At 44.2% G+C, this 12,148-nt stretch overlaps 1 pseudogene across 1 annotated transcript in view; it reads left to right on the top strand.

Moving 5' to 3' along the window:
- LOC311106766 (1-phosphatidylinositol 4,5-bisphosphate phosphodiesterase beta-1-like) overlaps positions 1 to 10,475 on the top strand; it is a 78,260-nt pseudogene extending 67,785 nt beyond the window's left edge. Inside the window, exon 29 of the transcript in view lies at positions 10,257 to 10,475. The product of the transcript in view is annotated as a 1-phosphatidylinositol 4,5-bisphosphate phosphodiesterase beta-1-like (transcript). The remainder of the gene's footprint in view (positions 1 to 10,256) is intronic.
- The last annotated feature ends 1,673 nt before the right edge of the window (positions 10,476 to 12,148 follow it).

The following is a 12,148-nucleotide window of genomic DNA, read 5'->3' as shown; positions in this document are numbered from 1 at the left end:
CAACAGAGCCTCTTCAACCTCAGGAGGCTGAAGAAATTCGGCTTAGCACCTAAAACCCTCACAAACTTTTACAGATGCACAATTGAGAGCATCCTGTCGGGCTGTATCACCGCCTGGTACGGCAACTGCACCGCCCACAACCGCAAGGCTCTCCAGAGGGTGGTGCGGTCTGCCGAACGCATTACCGGGGGCAAACTACCCGCCCTCCAAGACACATACAGCACCCGATGTCACAGGAAGGCCAAAAAGAACATCAAGGACATCAACCACCCGAGCCACTGCCTGTTCACCCCGCTATCATCCAGAAGGCGAGGTCAGTACAGGTCCATCAAAGCTGGGACCAAGAGAATGAAAAACAGCTTCTATCTCAAGGCCATCAGACTGTTAAATAGCCATCACTAGCACATTAGAGGCTGCTGCTGCCTATTGAAATCACTGGCCACTTTAAGAAATGGAACACTAGTCACATGAATAATGTTTACATATCTTGCATTACTCATCTCATATGTATATACTGCATTCTATTCTATAATATTCTACTGTATCTTAGTCAATGCTGCTCTGTCATTGCTGTCATTGCTTGTCCATATGTATGTATTCTTAAATCCCATTCCTTACTAGTTTTGTGTGTATTGGGTATATGTTGTGAAATTGTTAGATATTACTTGTTAGATATTACTGCACTGTTGGAGCTAGAAGCACAAGCATTTTGCTACACCCGCTATAACATCTGCTAAACATGTGTATGTGACAAATAAAATTTGATTTGATTTGATACCTCAGTTATGGATCACTGCTGGCCATTTCCATAGTTATGCCCATTACAATGGAAAGAATGGAAATGGTGCTAAAGCTGCCCCTCAGCCAGCAAACCCCCCAACCCCCCCCCCACACACACACACACACACACAGCCTTCCTCCTGTCCTGCATCTGTGCGACAGCCCACATTTCAGAGCGGTGACCCCTCTCTCACCTCCTGGTCATGGTAATTGGTAATTACACACAGTGTGGATTATATCACAAGAGTGGCCTGGAACTACTTGGCTTGAAACTGGTCTGGCACTACTATGTGCATTTTAAAGGACCTTGAAGACTCCCAGGCTACTTCCCAAATGGCACTCTATTCCCTATTTAGTGCACTGTAGTGCATCTTAAGGCTAAGTTCATCATTAGAACAATACGATCACAATACAATCCTATGTTTCTAACGATGATCTTAGCCTTAAGATGCTTTTGGGAAACTGCGCCCTGGTCAAAAATGGTGCACTAAGTAGGGAATAAGTTGCCATTTGGGACGCAGACCCAGAGGTAGCTCCCAGAGTTATGCTGATACCCGGCAGGGATGGGGAACACAGATGGCTCCTGAATCCCTAATGCTGGATGTTCTATGTCAGTGGTGGCCTAACCTGCTCCTGGAGATCTACTCTCCTGCAGGTTTTGTTCCAGCTAATCAGCTGCTCAGTGTAGTTGAGGGTAAACGCAAGTAAATGCAGTTTACCCACCTTTTTTTGAGCCCAACAATTTACCCACCTTTTGCGGAAAAATGCATTGAAAGTATAGGGAGCGTTCCTTTTTTCACAGTGACAGACGATCAGAGTTTACCCACCTATTTTACATCCAGGACCTTGATTGTGTAGGGCTGGAGCAAAATCCTGCAGACCCAGTGTTATACTGGTTGAGTGCTGCTATGATTCCGCTGCTGTGATTCCACTGTAGTACTCAGACCAGCAAGAAGCCATATTAACACAAACAGACACACACCGCTTCCCTCGATGGTGCCTCGAAATGAGGACAGATGGTCATCCAGTGAAGTATTTTAAGAAAGGCAGTAGTGTGTGTGTGTGTGTGTGTGTGTTTTGACAGATGATTGGTCTTCTAAGGTGATACAAGGGATCGCTTGGCTGCTCTTTCCTCGTTTGCGTCTAAAGGGAAACCGCACACCTCAAGGTCGCTCAGCCAGATCCGGACACCTGATGAGACATTCTGTTAGACAACACTTTTGGAGGAGGCTCAGCTCCCCACTATCTCAGATGTTCCATTGAGAGGGGTGGGAGAACAGAGGGATGGTGAAAGGAAGGGGACTGACCAAAGAGACCCCGCAGGCTCCATCTGCTCCTCCTCTACATCCTTCATCCCTCCATCCCTGTGACTTTTAATTACCTCAGCTGTCACTTCCCACCAGGTGATAATGAGGTGTGGCGTTCGTCACACAACTTGTCCCCGACACACACCCTGTCTCCGACACATACCCTGTCTCCGACACACACACACACCTCGCCCGATGGCAATGAACACACTCGTACATACTCTCTCACGTACACACATACACACAAACACACACACACACACCGACACACACACACACACCCATCAACCATTGACTGACGGCCCCCCACCACATTCTACCTCACACCCTCCTGCTCCACCCCACCCAAAATCTTCACACCTAGGAACCATCAGAGCTGGGAGAGAGTTGACAGATTTCATCAAAAGACCTCAGTGCCTATGGTTAGCAGGGGGACAGTGCGCGCTGCAGACAGTCCCTTTCTAAGTAGGTCAGGCGTGGAGAGGAGAGGAGAGGAGAGGAGAGGAGAGGAGAGGAGAGGAGAGGAGAGGAGAGGAGAGGAGAGGAGAGGAGAGGAGAGGAGAGGAGAGGAGAGGAGAGGAGGGCTGCAGAGCGAAGCGTCTTTAGCCATCTGGCTGAATATCGTCCAGTGAAAAACACTCTTCCTGGAAGGTCACCTTGTAGAGTGTGGTCAAATCAGGGCAGAGACCGTATGAATGTGACACACCTTGGAGAGTGTGGTTCGATCAGGCTAGGTTAGCGAGGGAGTTAGGAGAGCTGAATCAGAATATAACTTTACTGTCCCAGGTGATGGAGAACTGCCTTTGGCAGGAACATGAAATCATCTCATCACATCATTATCACCTCTCACCACACCTGTCCTCTAGTGGGACTGACTTCATTCCTCTCCTCTCCTCCCAACATCCCTTTATTCTCTCCTCACTCCCATTCCTACAGATGTAGGATCTTAAATTGACCAGTTTCTCACAACAGGAAAATAATACTGCAGCAACAGGAAATTTGAATTATTGTGTGGATTATAATTAATGGACCTTTTTTGGGGGGTTGATACATATTTGTTAGGGAAAATCAAGTCTGAAAATGTAAACTTTAGAAGCCTTTTTAAACCTCAAATACACTTTAAGTTTGAATGACCTGCTGTGCCAGAAATGTTCTGCAACGACACAGTGATCAAAATAAGATCCTACACTTGTAGTTGGATAATATTCATCCCTCTCTCCTTCTCTCCCCAGTCCTCCATAGTCTTCATCCCTCTCATCCCTCTCTTACTCTCCTTCCTTTCCATGTCCTTTAGTGAAATCGCCTCTTCACTCGGTATCACACTTGAATATCTCTTCTATCTCATCCCATGACTACTGTATCTTCCTCTCTAGCCTATAATGATCTCTGATCCAGGCTGAGGCTAGCTTGCCCTGCCTGCCTGCCTGCCTCTTTTTGCCCAATAGTTTACCCACCTTTTGCAGAAAAATGCATTGAATGTATAGGGAGCGTTATTTTTTTCACCGCGACCGGCGATCAGAGTTTACCCACCATTTTTTTTACCACTACATAACTAGTCTATTCACACCTCGTGGCTTCTCTCTCAGTTTTATGAAAGTTTAAATGCCAGCCTTACTCCTAGGTAGGACAAAGTTACCCTCTCAGCCTCAGCCTAAAGTGCCCAGTAAGCTCAGGGGCCTGGGTCTGAACCCCTCCCTGTGCAACTGGGTCCTAGACTTCCTGACGGGCCGCCCCCAGGTGGTGAAGGTAGGCAACAACATCTCCGCCACGCTGATCCTCAACACGGGGGCCCAACAGGGTTGTGTGCCCAGCCCCCTCCTGTACTCCCTGTTCACCCATGACTGCGTGGCTAAGCTTTTCTCCAACTCAACCATCAAGTTTGCTGACGACACAACAGTAGTAGGCCTGATTACCAACAATGACGAGACAGCCTACAGGGAGGAGGTGACAGCCCTGGCGGATTGGTGCCAGGAAAATAACCTCTCCCTCATCGTCAACAAAACAAAGGAGCTGATCGTGGACTACAAGAGACAGCAGAGAGAGCACGCCCCCATCCACATTGCCAGGGCCGCAGTGGAGAGGGTCAAAAGCTTCAAGTTCCTCTGAGTGTGTATCACACAGGGTGGCTGAAGAAATTCAGCCTGGCCCCTAAGACCCTCACGGACTTCTACAGATGCCATCGACAGCATTCTGTCGGGCTGTATCACCGCCTGGTATGACAACTGCACTGCCCGCAACCGCAGGTCTCTCAAAAGGGTGGTGCAGTCAGCCCAACGCATCATCGGGGGCACACTGCCTGCCCTACAGCACCCAGTGTCACAGGAAGGCCAAGAAAATCATCAAGGACCTCAGACACCCGAGCCACGGCCTGTTCACCCCGCTACCATCTAGAAGGTGGAGACAGTACAGGTGCATCAAAGCTGGGACTGAGAGACAGCTTATATTTCCAGGCCATCAGACTGTTAAACAGTCATCACTAGCCGGCCTCCGCCCGGTACCTTGCCCCTTAGAGACTGCTTCCCTATGTACAGGATATACAGTGCATTCGGAAACTATTCAGAACACTTGACTTTTTCCACATTTTGTTACGTTACAGCCTTATTCTAAAATGTATTCAATTGTTTTTTCCCCTCATCAATTTGCACACAATACCCCATGATGACAAAGCAAAAGCAGGTTTTTAGAATTTTTTCAAATGTATAACAAATAAAAAACTGAAATATCACATTTACATAAGTATTCAGACCCTTTACTCAGTACTTTGTTGAAGCACCTTTGGAAGCGGTTACAGCCTCAAGTCTTCTTGGATATGACGCTACAAGCTTGGCACACCTGTATTTGGGGAGTTTCTCCCATTCTTCGCTGCAGATCCTCTCAAGCTCTGTCAGGTTGGATGGGGAGTGTCATGCGCAGCTATTTTCAGGTCTCTCCAGAGATGTTCGATCAGGTTCAAGTCCGGGCTCTGGCTGGGCAACTCAAGGACATTCAGAGACTTGTCCCGAAGCCACTCCTGAGTTGTCTTGGCTGTATGCTTAGGGTCATTGTCCTGTTGGAAGGTGAACCTTCACCCCAGTCTGAGGTCCTGAGCGCTATGAAGCAGGTTTTCAACAAGGATCTCTGTACTTTGCACCGTTCATCTTTGCCACCATGCTTCACCGTAGGGATGGTGCCAAGTTTCCTCCAGACGTGACGCTTGTCATTCAGGCCAAAGAGTTCAATCTTGGTTTCATCAGACCAGATAATCTTGTTTCTCATGGTCTGAGAGTCTTTAAGTGCCTTTTGGCAAACTCCAAGCGGGCTGTCATATGCCTTTTACAGAGGAACTCTAGAGCCCTGTCAGAGTGACCATCAGGTTATTGGTCACCTCCCTGACCAAGGACCTTCTCCCCCGATTGCTCAGTTTGGCCGGGCGGCCAGCTCTAGGAAGAGTCTTGGTGGTTCCAAACATCTTCCATTTAAGAATGATGGAGGCCACTGTGTTCTTGGGGACCTTCAATGCTGCAGAAATGTTTTGGTACCCTTCCCCAGATCTATGCCTCGACACAATCCTGTCTCGGAGCTCTACTGACAATTCCTTCGAACTCATGGCTTGGTAAATGCTATAACATGCACGTTCAACTGTGGGACCTTATATAGACAGGTGTGTGCCTTTCCAAATCATGTCCAATCAATTGAATTTACCACAGGTGGACTCCAATCAAGTTGTAGAAATATCTCAAGGATGATCAATGGAAACAGGATGCACCTGAGTTCAATTTTGAGCCTCATAGCAAAAGGGCTGAATACTTATGTAAATAAGGTATGTCTGTTCTTTTAAAAATAAAATTGCAAAAAAACTGTTTTCACTTTGTCATTATGGGGTATTGTGTGTAGATTGCTGAGGGAAAACAGTTTTTAAATCCATTTTAGAATAAGGCTGTAACGTAACAAAATGTGGAAAAAGTAAAAGGGTCTGAATACTTTCCGAAGGTGCTGTATGTATATATTTATATTCCGGACTCTGACATTACTCGTTCTGATATTTCTTAATTTCTTGTTGTTGTTTTTTTGTTTTTGTTTTTTTGGGGGGGATGGAGATTATGTGTCTATTGTTATTGTATTGCTAGATATTACAGCACTATTGGAGATAGAAACATAAGCATTTATCTGCACCTGTGATAACATCTGCAATCTGTTTACACGACCAATAAACTTTGATTTGATTTGATTTCTGGTGTAGTTCAATGTGACCCAAGTTAAGGAAAAAAATACATGTTTGGATTTGAATAGACCCACTCTCAAGAAACTCTTCACTAAAGTTGTGTATAAAAGGTATATTACTTGCAACTCTCGGGTTAATTCCTCACAGACAGCCATAGACCTGGCCATTAGCCCACAGGTCATTTGGCGACATATTAATAGTAGGATTGTTTGATGAGTAAGTCATCCTAAAAAAGAATTGACCTTTTATTGACAAACTCTCCTTTGTTTTTCTGCCTGACTCTACCTCTGTGAGATCATAGACTTATTTAAATCAGCTTGTCTTCGATCTCCTGTAATGCTGAAAATCTATAGTTGAGCTCTTAGATCCTGTCATGGTTCTTAGACTCTTAGATTGTGATGTGGTTCATCTTTGCTGCTCTGCTTTAATTACGACCCTCCCCTGGGATGCAGCAGGGTAGTTAAACAGAAAAATCAGCATTAAAGCAATTATTGGATCAGAATGAATACAATCCTGTCATCTGTAATCATTAGGGGCAGATATGCCTGGGAGAAAAACAGACTCTCCGTCTGTCTGTCAGAAGGCAGGGAGCTCAGAAGAACACGGGAGGCTACATTTAGGATGAATGATTCACATCTCTTTCATTCCTAATTGAGGTAGAGAAAATTGAATAAAAGAAAACGAGGAAATTGAAAAGTCATATCCATCATATAGGCTACCCAGTTAGCACCACAGCAACCATTGGCCCACCTGTTGACCAGTAACATCTACTCTACTGGTCCATATCAGTCATCACTAGTCACTGACACCATATTCTGTTCTCCTCTTCAGTTACATAGTACCAAGAGTAACCAGGACAAGTTCAGTATATCATTATGTAGGCCCACTCTGTTGGTTCTGTAGACCCATACTGCAGCTCTCCCTATAGCTGAAGAGTGAGCTGGACCAGGAGTTCTCTTTGTTGCTGTAGTTCTGTTGACACTGTTGGTTCTGTGGTTCTATCTGGTTCTGTAGTAGACCCATACTCTGTCCTCTCCATATATATACAGTTGAAGTCGGAAGTTTACATACAACTTAGCCAAATACATTTAAACTCAGTTTTTCACAATTCTTGACATTTAATCCTAGTAAAAATTCCCTGTTTTAGGTCAGTTAGGATCACCACTTTATTTTAAGAATGTGAAATGTCAGAATAACAGTAGAGAGAATTATTTATTTCAGCTTTTTTTTCTTTCATCACATTCCCAGTGGGTCAGAAGTTTACATACACTCAATTAGTATTTGGTAGCATTGCCTTTAAATTGTTTAACTTGGGTCAAACGTTTCGGGTAGCCTTCCACAAGCTTCCTACAATAAGTTGGGTGAATTTTGGCCCATTCCTCCTGACAGAGCTGGTGTAACTGAATCAGGTTTGTAGGCCTCCTTGCTCGAAAACGCTTTTTCAGTTTTGCCCACAAATGTTCTATAAGATTGAGGTCAGGGCTTTGTGATGGTCACTCCAATACCTTGACTTTGTTGTCCTTATGCCATTTTGCCACACATTGGAAGTATGCTTGGGGTCATTGTCCATTTGGAAGACCCATTTGCGACCAAGCTTTAACTTCCTGACTGATGTCTTGAGATGTTGCTTCAATATATCCACATAATTTTCCTTCTTCATGATGCCATCTATTTTGTGAAGTGCACCAGTCCCTCCTGCAGCAAAGCACCCCCACAGCATGATGCTGCCACCCCCGTGCTTCACAGTTGGGATGGTGTTCTTCGGCTTGCAAGCGACCCCCTTTTTCCTCCAAACATAATGATGGTCATTATGGCCAAACAGTTCTATTTTTGTTTAATCAGACCAGAGGACATTTCTCCAAAAGGTACGATCTTTGTCCCCATGTGCAGTTGCAAACCGTAGTTTGGCATTTTTATGGCGGTTTTGGAGCAGTGGCTTCTTCCTTGCTGAGCGGCATTTTAGGTTAATTCGATATAGGAATTTCAGGTTATGTCGATATAGGACTCATTTTACTGTGGATATAGATACTTTTGTACCTGTTTCCTCCAGCATCTTCACAAGGTCCTTTGCTGTTGTTCTGGGATTGATTTGCACTTTTCGCACCAAAGTACGTTCATCTCTAGGAGACAGAACGCGTCTCCTTCCTGAGTGGTATGACGGCTGCGTGGTCCCATGGTGTTTATACTGTATACTGTACAGATGAACGTGGTACCTTCAGGCGTTTGGAAATTGCTCCCAAGGATTAATTAACCAGACTTGTGGAGGTCTACAGTTTTCTTTCTGAGGTCTTGGTTGATTTCTTTTGATTTTCCCATGATGTCAAGCAAAGAGGCACTGAGTTTGAAGGTAGTCCTTGAAATACATCCACAGGTACACCTCCAATTGACTCAAATGATGTCAATTAGCCTATCAGAATCTTCTAAAGCCATGACATCATTTTCTGGAATTTTCCATGCTGTTTAAAGGCAGAGTCAATTTAGTGTATGTAAACTTCTGACCCACTGGAATTGTGATACAGTGAATTATAAGTGAAATAATCTGTCTGTAAACATTGTTGGAAAAATTACTTGTATCATGCACAAAGTAGATGTCCTAACTGACTTGCCAAAACTATAGTTTGTTAACAAGAAATTTGTGGAGTGGTTGAAAAACAAGTTTTAATGACTCCAACCTAAGTGTATGTAAACTTCCGACTTCAACTGTACCTATAGACCAGTGGAGGCTGCTGAGTGGAGGATGGCTCATAATAATGGCTGGAACGGAGCAAATAGAATGGCATTCCATTCCACTAATTCCGCTCCAGCCATTACCACGAGCCCGTCTTCCCCAATTAAGGTGCCACCAACCTCCTGTCCTATAGACCCATACTCTGTCATCTCCTCTCCATATAGCTACCTATAGACCCATACATACTCTGTCGTCTCCTCTCCATATAGCTACCTATAGACCCATACATACTCTGTCCTCTCCTCTCCATATAGCTACCTATAGACCCATACATACTCTGTCCTCTCCTCTCCCTATAGCTACCTATAGACCCATACATACTCTGTCCTCTCCTCTCCATATAGCTACCTATAGACCCATACATACTCTGTCCTCTCCTCTCCATATAGCTACCTATAGACCCATACATACTCTGTCCTCTCCTCTCCATATAGCTACCTATAGACCCATACATACTCTGTCCTCTCCTCTCCCTATAGCTACCTATAGACCCATACATACTCTGTCCTCTCCTCTCCATATAGCTACCTATAGACCCATACATACTCTGTCCTCTCCTCTCCATATAGCTACCTATAGACCCATACTCTGTCCTCTCCTCTCCATATAGCTACCTATAGACCCATACATACTCTGTCCTCTCCTCTCCATATAGCTACCTATAGACCCATACATACTCTGTCCTCTCCTCTCCATATAGCTACCTATAGACCCATACATACTCTGTCCTCTCCTCTCCATATAGCTACCTATAGACCCATACATACTCTGTCCTCTCCTCTCCATATAGCTACCTATAGACCCATACATACTCTGTCCTCTCCTCTCCATATATCTACCTATAGACCCATACATACTCTGTCCTCTCCTCTCCATATAGCTACCTATAGACCCATACATACTCTGTCCTCTCCTCTCCCTATAGCTACCTATAGACCCATACATACTCTGTCCTCTCCTCTCCATATAGCTACCTATAGACCCATACATACTCTGTCCTCTCCTCTCCATATAGCTACCTATAGACCCATACATACTCTGTCCTCTCCTCTCCATATAGCTACCTATAGACCCATACATACTCTGTCCTCTCCTCTCCATATAGCTACCTATAGACCCATACATACTCTGTCCTCTCCTCTCCATATAGCTACCTATAGACCCATACATACTCTGTCCTCTCCTCTCCATATAGCTACCTATAGACCCATACATACTCTGTTCTCTCCTCTCCCTATAGCTGCAGAGTGAGCTGGACCAGGAGTACCAGGACAAGTTCAGACGGTTGCCCCTAGAGATCCAGGAGTTCGTCCAGGACAGCAGCAAGGCCAAGCTTAGCGACGACAGTCCCCATGGCAACCTGTCTGTCTCCTCGACGACCGTGAGGCTCCACCACAAGTCACAGTCAGAGGACGATACAGAAGACTCGTCGGAAAGAGTGTTTGACACGCCCCTTTAGGACAAATCTGAAATGCCACCCTATTCTCTATATAGTGCACTACTTTTGGCCAGAGCCTCATATAAGACTGGACAAAAGTAGTGCACTATAGGCTGCCATTTCGGACGCATCCAGAGTGTTTGAGACACCCCCTTTAGAGACTAAACCCCTCCACTTCCTCTGAATTGGACAGTTCTGGTTGGTCGTTCTGGCTCGAGGTGGAAATTGCCACTCTAAGCACAGATCTAGGGACAGATTACCCTGCGCTCAATCCTAACTTTAACCAGTAGACGGTTCAAACAATATCTGACCCTGGACCAGTAGTAGGGAGTACCTACTCTGTAGTTCTATTCAGATATGTAGATACTTGTTTTGTATTTGTATGTTTTGTTGTTTTGCTCCGGAGCGGGGTGGATCTTTCGGTACAGGATATGTGTATGTGTGACCATGCACTAACTATGCGCAGAAACTAAGTTACTTACTTGAACTATTGCACAGACAGAATACGTTCTTTTTTTATGTTTTTAATATGTTCCTACTTTTTAAACAAGAAAAAGTATTAGGTGTCAGATTAGGTTCTCACAATGTTAACTATAGTGCAGGTCGGTCAGTGGTGCCAATGTTTTGATTTCACTGTGCACTTAGATGGTAATTAATAGTATCATTATGACATTGGTTAAGACCAAGGCAATGTTGAATTTGTTACATTCATTGGCACTGCAATGTGAAGTGTTTGCATTGCAAGTCCCCAGTAAAGTAAAGGCATGGTAAATTGAACTTCTTGTCCAAACGCTGTGGACACACTCTTTATTTTCTTTATTTAAAAGTAAGAATCCCTCCTCATGTATATTTTTGCACTGAAGGCTTTCTACAGAATTAACTATTCTATTCTCCTCTAACCCCCAAGAACTGGAGGCTGGTTTTATTTTGTCCTTTCAGACGTAGGCCTACTCTATGTGTTGCTGCTACCTTGTTTTAATACTGTTTTTATCCTGTTTTACTGTATGATATAAAATTGGCCTGGTCGAGACGTACTTATTTTATAGATTTATTTTTTCATTTTTTAAAATATTTTTGACACATTAGGTTCTTTATTGTTAAATTGTTTATGGTTAATCCTGCCAGGGAGGGGTGGAGGTGGGGAGGGAGGGAGAAAAAGAGGATAGGAGGGGGTGAGGGATGAAGGAAGGAAAGAAAGAGTAAATCATGTCTGATACTGGAAGACTTATTTCAATTGATTAAAGGTCCAATGCAGCCGTTTTTATCTCAATATCAAATCAATTCTGGGTAACAATTAAATACTTTACTGTAATTGTTTTTAATTAAAATGGTCAAAAAGAAACAAAAATAGATTATTAGCTAATAGTAATTTCTCAAGCAAGAATTTTTCTAGGACCTTCTGGGAGTGGTCTGAGTGGGGAGGGGAAAACTGAAAACTAGCTGTTATTGGCAGAGAGTTTTGGAACTCTTTCTTATTGGTCTATTAACTAATTTACCGCCTGGTGATGTCACCAGGCAGGCCAAAACTCCATCCCACCTAAACAGACTGAAATGTCAGTCTTTTCAAACAGCTCTTTAGTGCTGAGCGATTAACCCCCCAAAAATTAATAATTGACCGACGTCGGTTCAATTACTAGAATTCCATGTATTTTTTAAATTTTTTGGTGAGCCCAACGTGCCGTTTCTCTAGAGAG

The sequence above is a fragment of the Coregonus lavaretus genome (genome assembly GCF_964263955.1).
Source record: "Coregonus lavaretus genome assembly, chromosome: 31".
Lineage (NCBI taxonomy): Eukaryota > Metazoa > Chordata > Actinopteri > Salmoniformes > Salmonidae > Coregonus > Coregonus lavaretus.
This window is presented reverse-complemented; position numbering and strand designations above follow the sequence as displayed.